The sequence below is a fragment of the Amblyomma maculatum genome, chromosome 11, assembly GCF_055883805.1.
Source record: "Amblyomma maculatum isolate TAMU_Amacu chromosome 11, ASM5588380v1, whole genome shotgun sequence".
Classification (NCBI taxonomy): Eukaryota; Metazoa; Arthropoda; class Arachnida; order Ixodida; family Ixodidae; genus Amblyomma; species Amblyomma maculatum.
Genome location: NC_139354.1, coordinates 58,920,451 through 58,940,227, shown reverse-complemented (window position 1 = coordinate 58,940,227; position 19,777 = coordinate 58,920,451). Strand labels below are relative to the sequence as shown.

The 19,777-nt window shown below is 43.3% G+C and overlaps 1 long non-coding RNA gene across 1 annotated transcript; it reads left to right on the top strand.

Moving 5' to 3' along the window:
• The first annotated feature begins 5,121 nt into the window (after positions 1-5,121).
• LOC146173894 (uncharacterized) lies at positions 5,122-19,167 on the top strand. Its single transcript, XR_014702369.1, has 2 exons — positions 5,122-5,348; positions 18,973-19,167. It is a non-coding gene; the product is annotated as an uncharacterized LOC146173894 (long non-coding RNA).
• Positions 19,168-19,777: the final 610 nt, after the last annotated feature.

The following is a 19,777-nucleotide window of genomic DNA, read 5'->3' as shown; positions in this document are numbered from 1 at the left end:
TCGTCGACGTGCCGGAGCCTACGTGAAATAACCGGCGCGTCGGCAACTGAAGAGCACCCTATCCGCCACACAGGAACAGGGGGGGGGATCCTCCCCTCCTCTTTCTGCATGGCGGCGACGGTGTTCTATGCAGTCACGTTATCTTGACTCTCTAGCGGCGTCAGCGGCATCCAGCGGTATCAGTCGGTCGCTGCTAGCGCTGGGGGGATGAAAGGGGGGCGGAGCTGGTTACGAGGCCGACGACGACGCCGACGCGAAACCCAGTAACGGACGCCAAAGAGCTGCGCTCTAAAAAAAAGCAAAATAATCTCGGTCCGCGGCGGACGCTCGGTCCGCGCCGATTGAAAGAAAAAGGCGCTTGGCATGTTCAGTCCGCTCCGCGATCCGGGGCCCCGGACGGCAACGCCGGTCTCTCGCCGTCGCCCAAAGCTGTGACGTCGGCGTCACGTGGGGCGCGGGTAGCTCTGACGCGTGCGGACCGTCCGCGCTCCGGTCCTCCCGTCTGAACCCACCTTAAGGCAGAATTCACATCCTGAGAACTTCAGCAGTACTGCGCGCCCTGAGCTTGAAGCCCTTAGCTGGAAGCCCTCCCTGAGCTGGAAGCCTTTCCGCCCTTGTGGGACATCCATCTTGCTATTATATACCTTATTCAAATCGTCGCCCGCCAGGAGATTGCCAACATGAGCGCCCGCTCTAGCCGCACCATGGAATACCCGAGCTCAAGCCAATGTTGATCAGTGTTATTGCCCTGATGATCTTCCTCTCTGTTTCATGTGGTTCTTTGTAGGCCACATCTCTCTCCACTCCCGAAGCCGCTGGTTCTTACCACACTCACCATTCCGCTAGCCTGAGCGATACTCCCACTATGGCCTCAAAAAAGTACACACCCCTGCCGCTTCGCCAACCGTTCGCGTTGCCGATGGTAGTAGCGCTGCTATCATTGGCTTGTGTAGAGTCCGAGCCACTGTTGCCGGTCATCACATCCGTTTTGTTCAACGTCTTTAACCAGCACCATTGCAATGTGATCATCTGTCTTGTCGTTTAACAGCCTCAGTTCAGTTCAGTCGCTCAGTCGTGCCCGACTCTTCGTGACCCTATGGACCATATCCCGCCATGTTTTCCGGTCTCTCACTATCTTCTAACATCACATAACTTCATCTGCAGCGCCTCAAGGATGCCATCTAACCATCGCGTTCGCTGCCTACGCCTTAGAAACTGACTTGGTGATGGAACGAAGGGTGTTTTAAGCACCCCGTGCAAGATTTTTCTGAAAATCAAACAACACGCCGCATATCATAAACGAGGCGATACTGGCGCCAAAGCTCAGAACTGATGATCTTGCTAATCCTTTTAACATGGCCCCAAGTAGGCAGCACAGCACGGCAAAGCGCATTTCCTTCAACGGGCACCAAGCCAATCCTGATGCGAAATTCGACCGTCCTAACACGGCATGTGTTGTTAACGATAAAACAGATTCAGTTTTCAATGAAACACGTAGTCGATGCACACAAAGGGCCCACTGTACGGGTCCCATAGTCTACGATTAATTGATGTTGAGAAGTTGTTTTTTGTTCATTGTTAAATACGTTTAACGGCGCAAAATAGACACATTATATAATGCCCTGATTGTACGATTCCAGAACCTCGTTTTGCGCTGACATGACTGGAAAACGTTTTGTTGTTTTGGCGACGTTGGAATATGCGGCAATTCTATTCACAAGCATAACAGCTTCCGCGAATATGTTCTCGAAGGCATTGAAAGAGCATGCCTGGTACTTAATTATATAAAAAGCCACTTTCGCGAATCGCATACAATAGCTCTTGATCACTTGTTCGATAAGAATTGTGTTCGGCCTGATAATCTGAAAACTGAGACTATAACCCAGTGCTCACATGCACAGAAATGTACCCTCCAGAAATTTCTTTGCATCGTTATAGAACGAGATTGATGCGTCGCTTACACATAAGATGCCTATCTTTATTACAAATGCTTTAATTACCTTCTAATTGTAGTGTCTGCTTTTGTGAAGAATGTGTACGTTAGCAAAGTATCACTCACGAATGCGAGACAGGCAATTGTTATTGTGTTTAGGTATATATTTGCCTTTTGTCCTCTATTCTACATTTTTCTCATGTTTCCTCGTTCGCTTTGATGCACCTGCCAATATTACCTACGTATGTGCGGCCGCAGACAAGACTATTTCGTGAACTATCCTTAGGCATATGTCAGAAAGGCCTCTATGCCTTGCCTTGCAGCCGCGTTCCTTGTTCTTCCCATTTTTCGAAAAGGAGCAAAGGCCACCCAGCTTTCTCGGCGCAGAAAAACGAGCTGTACTCCATGCCGGTTGGCAACTTTTTTTCAAAGTGTGAGCCACTTGAAGAACGTTTGGTGCAAGCACTGATCTTACGACCACTGGCCTAGCTATACCAGTACAATTCTTTTTCTTCGTTAACATGCTTTCAACCCCCGCTGTCACGATCGAACGGGGAGCCCGGCGGCAGAGAGCTTAGCCATTTGGTAATTAAAACTGTCCCGAATTTTGGGAGGGCATGACGTTCTATCGCCGATTCGAGGCAAAGCAAAGTTATCCATCCTTTCACATGTCTTGAATGAATGGAATCTAAAGGTAGTAGCTGCTTCTTTGCAAGGGAGAATAAGATCAATAGACATGATCACCACACAACTCTAACTTCAGGTCTAAAAACTAAAGAATTATGGAAATTCTACTGCGAAATCTAGATCTTCTCCATGCTTTGTAAAGGGAGATAAAATGCTGTCCACATTTTCAATTAGGTCGCAATGATATTCTTTGCTTAAATCAATCATGAAATCATGGAGAATTTTGAAGACTTCCAAAACCTTGTCATTGGGTAAACTTTTATGCAAAGCTTGGTCAATATGGGATAAAAAGATGTGGTGTAACACCGTTCCCACACAGGGCTCAGTGCATATATCTGATTTTTTTCAGAAAACAACAGGTGGTCAAACGAGATAAATGTAGATTACATGTAAAACTGTAATAAAGTTAAAAAGTTATGCATGGAAATACCTCCTGAGTTCTGAAGAAGAATCGGCTTATTTTCTCCAATGCACACTCTAAAAGCGGAGAATAAAAAGTCATGATGAACAGAATAGAATAAATCAAAACATTCATTGAAAAAAGCACTCCCAGTATCATGTTTGGCTTTACTGATTTATTTATTTATTTTACTGCAGCGCTTGCTGTGGCTACTGCAGGAGTGGTGTTAAGAAAAATTCAGACAAAAGAGGAAGTTACAGTACGCTACCTAATTAACATGTGTACCACCACATAGGATATAATATGACACCGACACTGAAAAAATTGATAGACAGAATGAACGAATGCATAGTTAGCACAAAAAAACATTTTGGGGCATCTCTGCCTGATAAAAATGTACACAGTGGAAGAGACCGCGTTCTGCCAGGAATGGTGTTCCAATGTTATATCGGCCGAAGGAAAAAGTTGAATTTTGAAAATAATAGCCCGGGCGAAGTATAGCATAGGTTAAGGTTATGATGACTCCTCGTTGATCAGGAAATATCGGGGTAAGGTACACATTCCGCGTTATATGTTAAATTTTCAATTTAACGTGTAATGCCTACTTAAACGTCATTGAACATACGTCCGCATTTTAAATGCCGACGTCACAATTGTTACCATCAAGAGCTGATGCAATCTGGATGCGGGGCTAGTAAAGCGCAAAATAGCTCTAGCCCAAATGTGGTGAAAAATTCAATGCCAATGCGGCAGGTACTACTCCCACGTCCGAATTTTAAATAAGCACGTCTGAACTCTTAACAATAAGAGTTGATGCAATCTGGATGCGGGACCTGTAAGCGGCAAAAATGCCCTAGCCAAATGCGGTGACAGATTGAATGCCGCTGCGGCAGATAAAACTCCCACGTCTGAATTTTAACGGCGCACGTCAGACGCGTTACCAATAAGAGCGAATGCAATCTGGATGCGCTGCTTCCCAGTCAGAGAAAACTAAAGCAAATGTTTTCCTGTTACCACAATATTTCTGTGCTTGTTTTGACGTCAAACCTGTTGTTACAACACAACGTTCTGTAGTAATATTAGACATTTCTGTAGTTACAACAGAAAGTGCTACAGAACTACAGACAACAGAAATACAGTGAGAAAACTACAGTTCTACAGAAAATTTCGCATTTACGACAGAACTACAGAATCTTTTGTTGTATTTTTTACACGGATCTGTAGTTTTTTTTCGACTGGGTTGTACGTAACAAAATAGCTAGCCCAAATGCGATGGTAGATTCAATGTCGCTGCGGCAGATACAGTTCCGAAATTTGAATTTTAATTTCGCACGTCAGAATTGTTAACAAGAGTTGATGCAATCTGGACGTGCGGCTTGCAAGGAGCAAAATAGCCCTAGCCAAAATGCGATGACATATTTAATGCCGATGCGGGAGATAATTGATCTCAGTGGGGCTGACCACACCGGAGCCTCTGCATAATATTGTGCTCGTTTTTTTTTTAACTATTCTTGTGTGAAACGTTGTACCTAATTACGTTTTTAGAGTTGTATGAAGATTGCAAGCATGTTTAGATAGTTTAAAGATTTCATAGCTTTGTTTCTCGCGTTAATTTAAACTTCGCTAAAATGATTATACCATACACAAGCGCAACTGTTGCTTTTTCGGGGTCGCCCTGGGCAGCCTGCAACTCTCCGCCCATAATTTCTGTACAGATGACACAACCTAAGTGCTTGAGCTAGATGAAACATGAAATCAATGAGACTACATTGATTCTATAAAATTATTGTGAAATTTTTTGGGGTGCTCTTGATTCATGGTAGCCCATGATGACTGTTCATAGGTTTATTTATAAGGTCAAATTTACTTGCTCATAGCCAGAATGCATCATTATCACGTATTGGATAGAACTGAAGTTATCCTAGAAGTCAGAATCAGGCATCTTTAAAACAACCTGCAAGAATTCTTGAAAAAAGCGGCTGCCACTCATTTAGCCAGTCTGAGATAGTGATCAGGGAGGCCAAGTTTTAGAGCCCCTCTGCTGCATAAATGAAAATACCAGAACGGGTGTTCCCAAATGTTGTTGTTTTGAATAACCTGTACTGAAACCAGATAGTGCATGTCATTATGTTCGCAGCTTATGTTAGGTAAAAGTGAACCTTTTTCAAGTGCGTGTTGAAGCCCAACAAGCAATGTGACACAAACTCTAAATAGATTGTTTCATCTTTTTTTTCTTAGGTGGTCCATTCACACCCTTTAAGGTTATGTATGCTCACGTGCCAAGTGGTTGCTTCATATTTGTGTATAATCTGAGGGAGTATGGAAGAGGTGAGTTTATTAGTCTTTGACGTGTAGAGAGGAAGCGGTTGACATGACAATTGGCGGAATAATAGGAAACTGAGCAAATGCCACATGTTTTCTAACTGCAGTTTCACCTGACTGAGAATGCATTTAGTCATTTCAAAGCAATGCTTTGAAGTTGATAAAAATTCATGTAATAAACTACTTACTATCTTCAGTCGTGATTTGTGGCAGAGTAAAAAACTGCCACCTAAGTAACCCTTCAACAGATAAGAGTAAGATTAATTACTTGAATTATCCTATATTTCCGGCCATATATGGTTGTATAGAACTGGGTTCGGGTACGTATTTGTCTGTAGCTTTCTCCATCCTACTGCTTTCTATTTGCTAATGTGTGATCTGGTGGTGGTGGGATCCTCGTGCTCAGTCTGTAGTTCATTGTTATTTCGCTATAGTTAATCAGGTCCTCTTGTTTGCCTTGCTCCGGTGGCACTCCTCCAGCCCAGTGTGTGATATCTCGAGCTAATTTGTGTGCCGCCTCGTTTCCGGGCACGCTTGCGTGGGTTAGCGTCCAAACAAGGGTGACGTCTCTTTCTCTTCGGCTTCAATCGAGGATTCTACCCGCGATCGTCGCTATGAGTGCTGCGGTGTAGCTCCTGATGGCGCTTTTGCTGTCACTATCTATTTTGCCTTGGTCTGAGCAAGAGGCAGTGCTAGTGCAGGCTATTCCGCTGTCTGTATTGATCTTGTTTTTATAGAAATTGCTGTAAACATTTCTCGCTTGCAATTAATTACGACTGCACAATTATTTCCTTGGCCGCAGTATGCAAGCGTCCACATATGAAATTCTACCTGGATTTTCTGCCTCAAATCTCTGTGTCTGTGTTTCTGCCCTTTCCTGTCGTCCTTGCTTCTAATGTTCAGTGTGCATGTTGTTTGGTAAAGGGGGGATAAGGATCCGTTTCTGGTCCTCCCTTCACATTTCCTCTGTCTTGTCCCAGTATTCCTTCGGTTGTGTACCTATTTTCCTCAATTGTTCTTTGGATCCTTAGTTTCCTCTAGCATTTTTTGTTGTGTAGCTAGTATTGCCTCTATTATTTCATCGAATGTGTTGTGTATTCCCAGCATCATTAGCCTGTACATGGAGGTACTTACCGGTAGGTGTAGTGCTCTTTTAATGCATTTTCTATTCATGCTATTGATTCGATCGTGTTTGGCCTTTTTCATGTCTAACTATGGCATGGCGAACCCGACCTTGCTTATTACGAAAGCTTGTATGAGCCTTAATAGGTTACTTTCCTTAAGGCCTCCTTTTTTATTCGCTATTCTCTTCATAAAGTTTTGTAGTTTGTATGACCTGTCCTTCCAGTTTTTTTATCGTTTCTCCGTTGTATCTGTTTGTTTGTTGGACCATTCCTAGCCCTTTCATTAATTCGAACTTCAGGACCGCTTGTCCCTCCACTTCTATATTTACGTCCACTTGTTCTCTTTGCCTTAGGTGTTTCGTATCGTATACAAACAACTGAAAATTTTCTGAAGAACATTTCATGCCCCTCTATTTTGCATATTTTACCGTGTTGTTTTCCGTCTCTTGTAATTTGTGCTCGATTTCATCATCGCTACCTTAGTTTATCCAAATGGTTGTCATCCGCATATAGGCTGAATGTTATGTCTTATATTTTCCTCAGCTTGTTTGGAAGTTCGCGCATGGCTATGTTGAAAAGTGTGAGCGATAGCACCGCTCCATGTGGTGTTCCCTTGGTGCCCAGCTCAAATATCTGAGGTTCTATCCCCTGGTATCTTATTTTTCCTTTTCTGTTCGTTAGAAAGTTTCTTATATATTCATAGAATCCTTCCTCTACATTTAGTTTTGTTAGGCCCTGTAGAACAACATCGTATTTTACACCGTCAAATGCCTTCTTCAGGTCCAATCCTAAGATAACTTTACCATCTTTGATCTTGATATTAATATATAATGGCGTCACCTGAGCATAATATTTTGCGTACTAAGATGTTGCCTAAAACCTAGCTATGACCTCCCGGGGCCATAGCTCATTCTCTTCCATATATCTCTTCAGGCTTCTCTGAATCCCATGTTGTAATAGTTTACCTACACATGATGTGAGTGATATTGGTCTCAAATTATCGACCGCTGGAGGTTTTCCGGGTGTGGGTATTAGCACTATGTCAGCAAATTTTCATTGCTCGGAGATTTCATCTGTTTTCCAGCATCTCTGCATGAAATTAGTTATCTCCACTATCGAGTCGTTATCCAAGTTTCTTAGTATCTTGTTTGTTATCGCGTCCGGCCCTGGGGCCAATTTCGCCTTCAGTCTACAGATTGCTGCCGCCACTTCAACTACCGTTATGGGGTAATACAGTCGCTGTTTTTTTGTGTCCTTTGTAGTTTTTAATTTATCTTTCCTTACTGCTCCAATATATTTATCTTCAAGTTCTTTAAGGAAGTCATCATCGCTACCTCCATGATGGTGCCTAGCATTTATCAAGGTAATGGAAGTTTGCGTTTTAGTTTCCTCTGAGTCTAGCAGGTAGCGCATTATGCTCCACGTCTTATGCCGACGTCACACGGGAAAATAATGGCATTCCCAGCAAGTGGCACTCGTTAAGATTAATGTCATTTTTTTAACGCGCTGCTACACCACCAAAACTAATGTTATTTGCAAATGATTGCAATCGCGATTGATACACAAATGTTGGTGCGCCTTAAATAGGTTGCTGAAATCATGACCGCTGTGAACGAAAGCAGTCTTTAAATTCATATCCATGTTTCTCATGACTTGTAACCAGCCTGTTGATTACGACTATTTCTTACGAAGTTAGCGACTGCGCCGGGGGCGTTTGTTCACGAGAGGTTAGAGAAGGCATGCGCGCGTCGGCACCCGGGTGTGAAAAGCACTGAATTGTTTCAACAATGTACACGTTGCACACTAATCCAAGTGCAACACGTATAATAGGCAGCGTATAGTGTACGACCGATGACGTTTTCGTAGGACCTTCGAGTATCCCCCGACGGAATAGCGCACCGTCGAGTTCCGTCTCCACAAGATCGTTCGCTCGGCTTAAATGCCCATCGAAAAATGCCGGACCCCAGCTTCATCACTAAAGGAGACGACAAAATCCCATCACTTGCCGCACCGGATGCCGCGATCTTACGGAAACGCTGCTGCCGGCGAGAACGGCGGACGACGGCGATCTGTCCGTGTGCTCCGCCCTAGTCGTCGCTAGGCCTAAACGGTTTCGCATCGAAGCCACAGCGAACGGCGCATTGGGAATAGTCACTTGCCCATTCGTGCCTTACTATAATTTCAATGGTGTCAAAAATTTTCTCACAGTAAACGGAAAGTGTAATTTCGGCGACGCAAATTAGCAGCGGAGACGTACGTAAGCACGAGATTGACATGAGCATGCCTCACATCAGCGCTGCGGCTGCTGTGGGGCTGTAAGCAGGAAATCGCTCTGGTTACTTATCAACGATCCTCAATAAAGTGTATTTTTTTAGATTTCTTCATCCTAGCGCGTATTATTTACGATCACCAGATTTTAACATGATTTTCTGAAGGTAACAAGAGGGAACCGCTGTGCCTGCGCCGACGGACTGCGGAAGCCGCGGCCATTGCCGCCCGCGCTGAGTACGGTGGCTGGTTAGCTGGTAGCGATGGTTAAAGCTTTTTTTTATTTTTTTTTCGCGATGCTATTTAGCATGTTTAACGTAATTTAATGTCTAGATAAAAATTCAAGATGCACAGTAGTATTATAACGCCTGCGGCATTTTTGTGGCTTATTTTTTTGTGTATGTTCTCGAAGAGTCTCTGATGTCGAGATATACAAGTCCTCGTTGATCGCATTCGAATGAGTTCCTCAAATTTATTAGATACCTACCGTCGTTTTCATCGAATGTCATTATATTTCTCATGTGGCAGCAAACAAATGTCATTTTGAAGAAACTTCATTCGATGGAAATGACATTAAATTTGCCTTGTCACAGGGGTATTAGCCATACCCATTTCGTTTTCCATTTTATTGAATCTGTCTGCCCAGTTTTGATCGCATAGGTTTTGAGCATGGGTTTCTATTTCTTTGTTAAACTTTGTTATCCTCCTTCTAAGACACCTGTTCCATTTTTGTTTCTTACGTCTCTTTTCAAAACTCTGCTTGGCTTCCCACAATAGCCGGCGGTCTACCACCTCTGGAGCATCTTCCCCTGTAAAATTTTGGCGTGCTTTTAGATGTCTCGTTTAAACCTGTTACACCACTCGTCGATGCTACTTATAGGTGGAATTTCCTATGCGGTTTTCCAGGCTCTAAATTTTTCTCACTCAGTGATTTTGCTTTTATTGATTTTTCGAGCTTTTGGCCCTGTTTTTATATAATATACTGTGATATAATGGTCGTTGCCTAGGTTTAATTCCAGGTTGTACCACTCTAGACCTTCTATGTTTTTTGAAATTGTGACGTCCGGAGACGTGTCCTTGCTGACACTATTTCCTACCCTCGTCGGGCTGTCTGGGTTGTTATTCAGTGTGAAGCCTTGCTCCTGAATATCTTCCCATATAGCCTGTTTTATTATTGCTCGGAATCGCATCTTTTTCTGCTTTGGCGACCCTAGTGACAAATCGCTTATCGCACCAAAATGGTTTTAACCGGTCCTGCATTATCCCGTATAAATTTCGTACCCCCCAGTCGAAAAAAACTACAGAATTGTGTCAAAAATACGACAAAATATCCTGTTGTTCGGTCGTAACCATCAGATTTTTCTGTAGATCTGTAGTTTTTCTGTAGTATATTTCTTTTGTCTGTAGTTCTGTAGCGCTTTTCTGTTGTAACTACAGAAATTTTTGATGTTACTACAGAATGTTCTGTTGTCACAACAGGTTTCCCGTCAAAAACCGCACAGAAATTCCGTCGTTACATCAGAAAATTTTCTGTAGTTTTTTCCGACTGGGCCGTGTTACCAGTCCTGTATAAAGCGTAAACAGGTTTATATCGGACAGGTCACGTCTGGTATGAATCTCAATCCGGACGGTCCGGTCCGATATGGAACTATTACAGGACTGACTATTTCCTGTATGCATCTCAGACAGGACATCCCAGTCTGCTATCGATAAGAAACAGGGAGAACCAGTCCTGCATGGAGCTCATATACAGGACTGGTCATGTCCAATTTAACTGCAACCGGACAAGACCTCTATGAATGGAACTGATTCGGGACAGAGTATTTCCGCTTCTCAACGCAAACCGGGCTGATTGTGAAGCGCAACCAGAATGACCACATTGGAACATGCCTTCGCTCTAAAAGCATGAAACCATACATATTATACGGTACTACTTTTCTCTATATGTGGAATACGCGTTGTTTCACAAACCTAAAGATATAAAGCCGTGGATGCGCGCTTCCAAGTACTATGCGGATCGCGTTGCTTTTGCGCGTGCAACTGTCGCTGCAGCTCGTATAATCATGCGGTGCATTTTGATATGTGCGACTAAAGATCTGCCACCTTCATCGTGAAAGCGCAAGCAAGAACGTATCGTTTCGCTAGCGAGAACAAAAAAATGCTCGAGAAAAAAGAAAGAAACATCGCTGACCATTGAAATATGCAGATAGCCGCATACCGGGCGACGCTTTCTGGAATGTTTACATGTTGAAACCACTCGATCGAAACTGTATTTATTCACGTCGCTGCTTCGCTGGCAGCCCGTGAAGCTAAAATGCATCATCATCATCATCAGCCTGACTATATCTACTGCAGGGCGAACGCCTCTCCGATATTGCCCCAATTAACCCGGTCCTGTGCTAGCTGCATCCACTTGACCCCTGCGAACTTCTTAACCTCATCCGCCCACCTAACTTTCTGCCGCCCCCTGCTACGTTTCCGTCCCTCGGAATCCAGTTTGTTACCCTAATCGACCATCGGTTATCCTCTCTTCGCACTACAAGTCCTGCTCATGTCCATTTCTTCTTCTTAATTTCCACTAGAATGTCGGTAGCTTGAGTTATTTCTCTCACCCAATCTGCACGCTTCCCATCTTTTAATGCTACCCCTACCATTTTTCGTTCCATAGCCCTCTGGGTTGTCCTGAACTTAACTAGAACCCTCTTGCATAGCCTCCACGTTTTATCCCCATAGGTGAGTACAGGTAAGATGCAACTGTTGTATACTTTCCTCTTGAGTGACACCGGTAAGGTGCTAGATATAGTCTGCGAGTGCTTGCCAAATGCCCTCCATCCCAATCTTATTCTTCTTGTTATTTCCCTTTCATGGTCCGGATCTGCGGTGACTACCTGTCCTAAGCAGACATATTCGCCTACTACTTCCAGTACTTCGCTACCTAATGTAAACTGCTGTTCCTTCCCAAGGCTGTTGAACATTACCTTAGTCTTCTTCATATTGATTTTCAAGCCTACCTTTCTACTTTTCCTGTCTAGGTCATCGATAATTATCTGCAGTTCATCCCCCGAGTTTCTTAACAAGGCAATGTCATCAGCAAATCGCAGATCACTGGGGTATTCTCCATCTACCCTTATCCCTAACTGCTCCCTTTCCGAGTCTCTGAATACTTCCTCTAAGCAAGCTGTGAATAGTACTGAGGAGATTGTGTCTCCTTGTCTAACTGCTCTCTTTATGGGAATTTTGTTACTTTATTTATGCAGAACTATGGTTGCTGTGCAGCCACTATTTATATCTTCAAGCGCTTTCACGTAGGGCTCATCTACCCCCTGATTTCGCAATGCCTGCATCACCGCCGAGGTTTTAACTGAGTAAAATGCTTTTTTCGTAATCAATGAATGCTATGTATAAGGGCTGGTTATATTCTGAGAATTTTTCTATCTGGTTGATGGTATGGATATGATCGATAGTAGAGTACCGTTTCCGAAAACCTGCTTGATCCTTTGCTTGATTGTAGTCTAAGGTTGTTCGGATTCTATTATGCGCAGTATTACAAATTACAAAAGCTAAAAGGCGCAGTATTGCAAATATTTGTGCACCGTATATGTAACGTCTAGCAACCAAGTACGTCTATTTACTTATGCTATATATATATTTCTTGGCGCTAAAAAAACCCTTTATCAAGATGAACTACCGACTCGCTCAGCAGGAAGTTTTAATATACAAATATCAAACCACTGTAACTAAAATCCGGCTGTGTTCTAACAAAAAGAATGTACTTGAGGCTTTACACTTGGCTGAACAGTTCGGCGATGTATCAGGCGCAGCTCGTAATTGATAAATCCAAAGGCTTTTGGTTGGGCCATTGGGGCACTAGACCAAGCCAGTTTGTTGGCATATGCTGGAACTGTAGTGCTCCTCAGTACCTAGGGGTTCCGCTGCACCAAGTTGGCATCAGCGCAGCCTACTGGGATTCACAAATCGTACCTATTCGTCGACAAACATAGGCTTGGATGGGTAGCGAACTCTCAGTGTTTACTAAGGCACAGGTGTGTAACATATTTTTGTTTGCAAAGCTTGCGTATGTCCTTAAAGTCCTGCATTGTGCAAGTAGCAAAATACAAGTTATACACAGAATATTTGCAACATTTGTGTGGCTCTCTCAATGGGAGCCCATAAGGCGGGAGTTCCTTCCCTTAGAGTCTGGTGGAGTGGGCCTTATTCACTTGTTTGTGCATCAACTTGATTCCCGTTTTTTTTTTCTTTTTCAAATCGGCAAACTATCCGTTTCTTGTAGCTGTGCTCATCAAGCATCTTAGTCCATATTTGCCTTACTTATTCGCACCCACTGGACAGGCTCGTGAGATCCTTTATGGGGATTCTTTAAGGAGGTTGCTGACACATTAAATTTTCTCACTGTGCGTTGCTCTGTAGATTACCTGTATAGCCTCTCGAGAAAGCAGATGACCCAGGCTCTCACTAAGTCTTTGTTCCCTACAACGTTGTATCGGCAGCCTTACCTGGGGTTTTTGGGCACCACTGTTCTAAAGCGTCTTAGGCAAATGTGCATTCAGGCAGCTGCAAAAACGTTCGTTTTCAAATTACACACATCGATGTTGCCTGTAAGGACATTTCTTGATGATAAGGAGATGTTTGTGCCCTAGTCGGTGAATTGATGTCTCTTTAGCGTCCCTGAGACAACTGATCATTGCTTTATTCTGTGCCTTGATGCAATGTTCCTTTGGGACGTACTACAAAGAACTCTTAAAAAGGACATTGAAATCAAACCATATAAAATTAGATTTTTGCCTCCTGACAAAAACCCAATCGTGCCTTACGATCTATTTATGTTGATGGGACTGTTCAGTCTTGGAAAAGCCGCTTGATGGACAGGCATCCAGAGCCACCAAGATCGTCCAAATCCGTATTTCCGGAGCAGTGTGCTTTAGTGAGGAGTATGTATGCTGCACGTGAAGAACCTCCAAACTGCATGCCGTATCTAGATGCACGTGTTTGCCTCCCAGAATTTTGATGTTTTTATAATGGTACATTATCGGGCTAGGGATATTGCGCGCTCGTTTTAAGCAGCCCTGTAACTTCAGGCATGGACAAGTTTAAGTAAGTGTAGTTTTTCCTTTTTTTACGGAAGTTTTTCATCCAATAAAGTGAAAAAAACCGCTGTGGATTAGCGGTTAAAGCATCCGTCTCTAGAGCGTGAAGACCGAAGTTTGAATCCGGGCTTTTTACCGCTGTTTATTTTTTTATTTTTTCAAATGTAGTCGTGTTAGTTTACGAGTTGCATGCTTTTTCCAGCCTGGCGACGCGGTTTTGTACGGAAACGAGCGCTATCAACCGGACAGGAAATTTCTGTATCAGAGCTCCGCGCGGTTTCATTCCGGACTTTAATGTGCAGTACATAAATTTTCTGCAAAATCACACAATCCTATATCTCAGATCCTGTACAATAAACCCATATATGATTTCCTATATGTATTTTATTAAGGATTGTTCAGTAGGGGAGCTGTAGACGTTGAGTGTGAAAATATTCGGCTCTTTGATGCTCCTTGCTAATACCTCCACGAACACCTGTTCTATGTCCCTGGGTTATATCTCGTGCTCCAGAGCTGTAAATATCTTTTTACTAGCGTTATCACCCTCGTTTTGTATCCTTTATTACTATGGAAAGCTTTTTATTCTGCAAATTTCGCAGGACCCTCGTTTCCTGCTGCGCTATTGTGAGAGGTTTTTCTTTTTCAATTGTTTAAGATGATGCTGTAGCACTGTAGCACTGGCCTCTTTCTCCTACAACCTCTGCACTTCCATTGCCAAATTTCATTGTTAATATTTTTCGTTCTGTCCATCTTGAAGTTTGTCTAATATAAACCCGCTGCATGTGCGTGCATGTTCAAAGTTTCCATATTGTCGACATTCCTCCACAGTCCTCCAATATGCCATGGCTTTCTCTCTTTCCGCGTTCACTACCACCTTTCTTCTTTTCCTTAAGGCGCCGTTCAGGTGCCTGCAGAAAAGTTTGACAGATACGGTGTCTTTAGTTTCCTGTAACAAACTATAATTGACTAAGAAACACTGTAATCTGAAGCTCTGGCTTAATAACAATTCGGAAGGATGAAGAGGACAACACTGCAAAACGTCACCGGAAGGAATAAAACATGCTCATCGATATGTATTTATTGGAACACTGTAATATTTCTCACTACGTAAAAATGAATGACAATGTCCGAGGAAACTGCGCAGTTCTGATAGTTTTCCAGTCGTATTGAAGGTAATATTTCGCAATTTTTTAAATTTTATGAGAAATTATTCATAATATAACATCAGAAATACCACGAGGATTTGTGGAGGTCTTTTTGATAGTGTGTTGGGCAACATCGTTTCTGGCTCCTTATAACTCATTCATATATTGCTGCAAAATTAAGTATTCCTAAATTACTTTTTTATTTCCTAAACTGCTCAAAAATGTGCCGACGCTGAGAACAAAGGTTGTAGTATTTGTGGAATGGGTTAAACCTGCGCCTTTTGTCATCCGAATGAAAGCTGGAGAACCCATGTCTTTGGCACCTCTCCTTTTTCAGCAAAGAAAAAGTGCACAAGCGCTATTTCTCAGGTTGTGAAATCTGCATTTAAAATAATAGCGGTGGCTAGAATACTCGGTAATTGGCATTTGAGAAGCGGTTATTAGCAGAAAAAGCACGCCACCTTCGTCAGTAGCATTGACTAGAGGCATTTATCTGTTATGCCAAAACCTACATTCGTAATCCCACACCACCAGCAGTGTTAGCACGCGAATAATGAAAATATTGTTATTTTGACGAATTACAGACTAATTTCCACGGGTTTCAGTTAGGCGGCAGCACAAGGGGAGAATAGGGCTGTTATGAAACCAACTGAGTGTGCGCTAACGCGCTGATTCTGCGAAGCCTTATGTAATGGCTTTCTTATTCAACGCAAAATCGATAGTAGAATGCAATGGTTCTGTTTTTACTCTTTCTATCTGTTTTTTGTTTAATCAACTGAGCAAATCTGAGAACAGGCAAAGAGTTTGGGGGATATAAAATCATTGTTTCTAAGGGGAGTATGTGATAGCTTCAGGGGGCGCCTGAACGAGCCAGCGCTGCCACCAATCTAACTGGTCGCGGCCTCAGTGTCTCACGAAACAATACGAACTAAACTGCTCCACGCAAAGCAGCTGATCTTGTTACTAATATTCACATTTTGATATCGAAACGCAGCCGCTGGCGGTCGGGATCGAACTGTGCCGGAGCTGTTGGGTTCCATTCCAACCGCCTGCGGCTGCGTTTCGAAACGAAGAGACGTCCATGTGGTTTGCGATGTCAGTGCAAGGCATGAAATTGCACCGTAGCCGTTCACTATGACTCCTCTTTCTCTCTTTTCTACTTCCACTCCCGCCTTCCTCCCTCCCACAACGGCGCCCGTCAGGTGTCTCGTGCACCCTATTGCGAAAACCAGTGCCGCTGGGTCAAAGGGCCTAGCCGCCTTACCTGATTATTGGCCCAAAATAACGCTAGAGACTGGACGTATTGGGACGAGGCATACTGGCATGCTCCGGACTGGTGGCACTGGTTCCCCGGCGAAAAAGAAAGGCCTCGAAGAAAAACTAAAAAGTAACGAAGAACGTCAAGTATACTAAGAACGCTGAAAAGTGAGAAAAAAATGATTTTTTTCGAGCAAACAAATCGCCGCGATGGTGGGCTTCGAACTAAGTAACGCTATTTCATCACCATGTCATGCAAGGAACTGGAAGCATTGGAAATAGTTTAACGTTATGTCATTGAGGCATTCATAATGCAGGGATTTTACATTTTGAAGGGTACATGCCAATGCTACCGCTCTAACAGTCACACCTTCTTGACCATTGACCTGCTCTCACGACTTGCAACTTACGTATTGGATGCCTAGTCGCGTTGTATTGTACACTAGAGTTATTTTAACACGAGGAGTTTCACAGCGCAGACAAATATAACAGCGTCGTCTCTTTGGTGATGCTCTGCTACCGTGAATCTAATTTTCCCTTAACACGGAGCTGTAGTGCAAACCTTCAAGGATAAAAAGGATGACGAAGCTTCAAACACGGGAAGAGCAGCAAGAAAACACTATTTCCCTGCTAACTAAATTTTGTTTGCATGTACACCCTTCGGGAAGCGTTGCGATGACCAAAGGCTCAGCTGGTTTATACGTACAGCAAGAAGGAGCGCAAAAGCTTAAGAAACACGAAACGTTTTTGCATTACATGAGCTGTATGTAGTTTTTTCTCTCATGAGCCCGTCGCTTGGAAAACTCCCCTTTTCGTCGTTTTATTTATTTTGTATGCTGTTTATACTTGGCCATGGTGTGAGCTACGCTTGCTAATGCCTAGGCCCTGTTTGGAGCCGGCGATTGAACCTGCAGTGGACATTTTGGCAGTCATCATTGTGTAAGAGTGCCTTCATGAAAAGCTGCTAAGTGTGTTTATGCATGATAGCTCACATTACTCATTTCCCGGTTTAGCTATGGGTTGATCGGCAGTGTGTCATGAGATGATCAGAGCTGCACCGATTGCGATGTGTGTCGAAATGCTCGAAACGACCTTACGAAACACGGAAACTCTCGGAAAAAGACCATGCCACCTTTGTTTTCTATACAGGCGCGCAACGACTTCGAAGCAAAAAGCGCTTTCTTGAACCGTATTTTTCATATTCTTCTTATTTCTCGCCTGCAAGTTTCCAGACTGGGACCAGTGGAGTCCCAGCGCATACGCAGTGCCTCTCCCAGTGCCATCAACCCACCCAGCGTCAAGAAGATAATCAAATCGTTTTCCCCCCATCGTACCAGTGAAACCAGTGTCTTTCCGTCACTGCTCCACTGAATCTCGCATACCTCCAGCGTCCCCAGAAAACACAGCGCGAAACACTTACTCGTTTCGCACAGGAAGACGCTGTGTTTTGGAATAGGGAGGATACAAATAAGCTACTTACTTAGCATAAAGTGGTGCATCAGTGCTCCAAAGCTGGTATTCACTGATATGCTATAGAGGTGTATTCCACACTATGACTAAGTTTGATCACTGCTCTGTGACCAAGGAAGCACTATAAACGCCGAATAATAACTTTCCCCAAAATATTTATATCTGCTGATAAAGTCAGACGTACAATTTCTTTACCCGGGTTGAGGTAAATGTTACATGAACGACGACAAGGCCGCGGACAAACTGGAAATATATTAACTGCACTAAACATTCACATACTACTGCACCAAGACATTAACAGACACGTCAGGAAAACAAGACGAAAAGAGTGGCTAGAGGAGTGGCACTGAAAAATGCGGCATTATTTTACACAACGTCCGAAATATACTGCTCAATAATTCAAAAACTCAGGGAATAGTTTAACACTGATTAGAGATAGAACACTGATATGAAACAAACGCATTACAAAAAACCCACCTGCACCGCACTGCGGCAGTGCAGTGACCAGTTGTCCGTCGTTCACGTTCCGATTTCTTGTGATCAAAAATATATAGACATGAAATACTTCGCCCAATTCCACAAAACACAATTTCCACTAACGTTTCTTATTTTTGTTCACGAATATGAGCAAATGCCCCTTTAGTATGGATTTTGAATACTTAATTGAATTAGGTTTTCAAAAAGAACTAGTTATCCTCAGTATAGTTCTCATGGCTTATAATTTACTCGAGGTTTTTGATTTGATTTCATCAGTAAGTGGCGTGACATTCATTTACCAGGCAGAAACCGTCACAGGGATACCGCAATTTTTAAGAACCGCTTTTTAGCATTTCTTGGCACTAGTCATTGAGACTACAAATGTCGATTCTGTGAGTTTAACACCATTTTTGTTTTAGCAAGCAAATTTCATGCACCTGCTCTATTTTTAGCATTCGTTTGTCTGGTTGGCTTCGCACCATTAAAAAGGCACCCATAGCAGGCTACAAAAAGAGTGAGGAGAAACTTGCGCCTGAATGGGGCCAGTGCCCACCCTGAAAGGGTGGCCATGTGGGCAACACATCTAAAAATGAGGCTAATAAGCTAGCCGCATGCTATCGTCTATGAAGCACAAGCTATGAAGCACAAGCCTCATTGGCGCGCTAAAACGGAAAACTCATGTAAACATTGTGTGCTTTTTTTCATACTGCCTAAGTAGCGAATTGTACCTCCGGCCTCTCTAGGTAAAACTAATGATCGCATTGCTTCTTCTCACTTTATGCAGCCTGCAGACTCCTTCGAAGAGCTAGACGAGCCAGCGATCGAGTTCCACAGCATTGCTGGCAAGTGTATAGGGGCAATTGTCCCCAGAACGACCTGCAAATTTACATGAAGCATTGCGCAAGGGCTATTTCACATATGAATCTGCAACACCTTCGTACGCAGCAGTCGCTGTAATTAAAGATTCTCATTTCTTGTTCTCGTCGCATTCTTCGAATATGAATTCGCCAATCTTGAGCACTTTTCTATCATTGCTTCCTTTACATTTCAGCCTCATACATATGGTGTGGTACCAGGCAACAGCAAGGATACAATCAAAAAGGTTTCTTGTAGCCGGGCTAAGGAGACTCCCAACGGCCCCCTGCTGACTATCCTCCCGGCCACAGCGTACATAAAATCAGCTCGATACCTTATGCGCTCCGTATTAAGCATGCAGACTGGATCTGTTTTGACATCTGATGAATACCTATATCTCAAGCATTCCTGAAGCAAGAAACCATGTAAATCACAGCTTTTGAAGTCTCTCCAACAAGGCTGCGCTGCCGTATCCCGCCTATAAATGTCTGTATCCACAGGTCTGCTTTGACGATCACACCCGTCTACGCATTTTGCGGGGAACCGATATCAACAGATTTCTTGTTTTTTTGCTTCCGTGTCACCGCTATTGGAAGACGGTTGTTGCAGAAGCTGTTATTACTGTTAGAGCTTAATTTGAGCAGCCAGAGCTTATTGTAGCCTGATGTCAGCATTCTTGGGTACAGCTAAAGGTCTGTTTTTAACGTCATTCAAAACTTTCTATTAGAATCTAA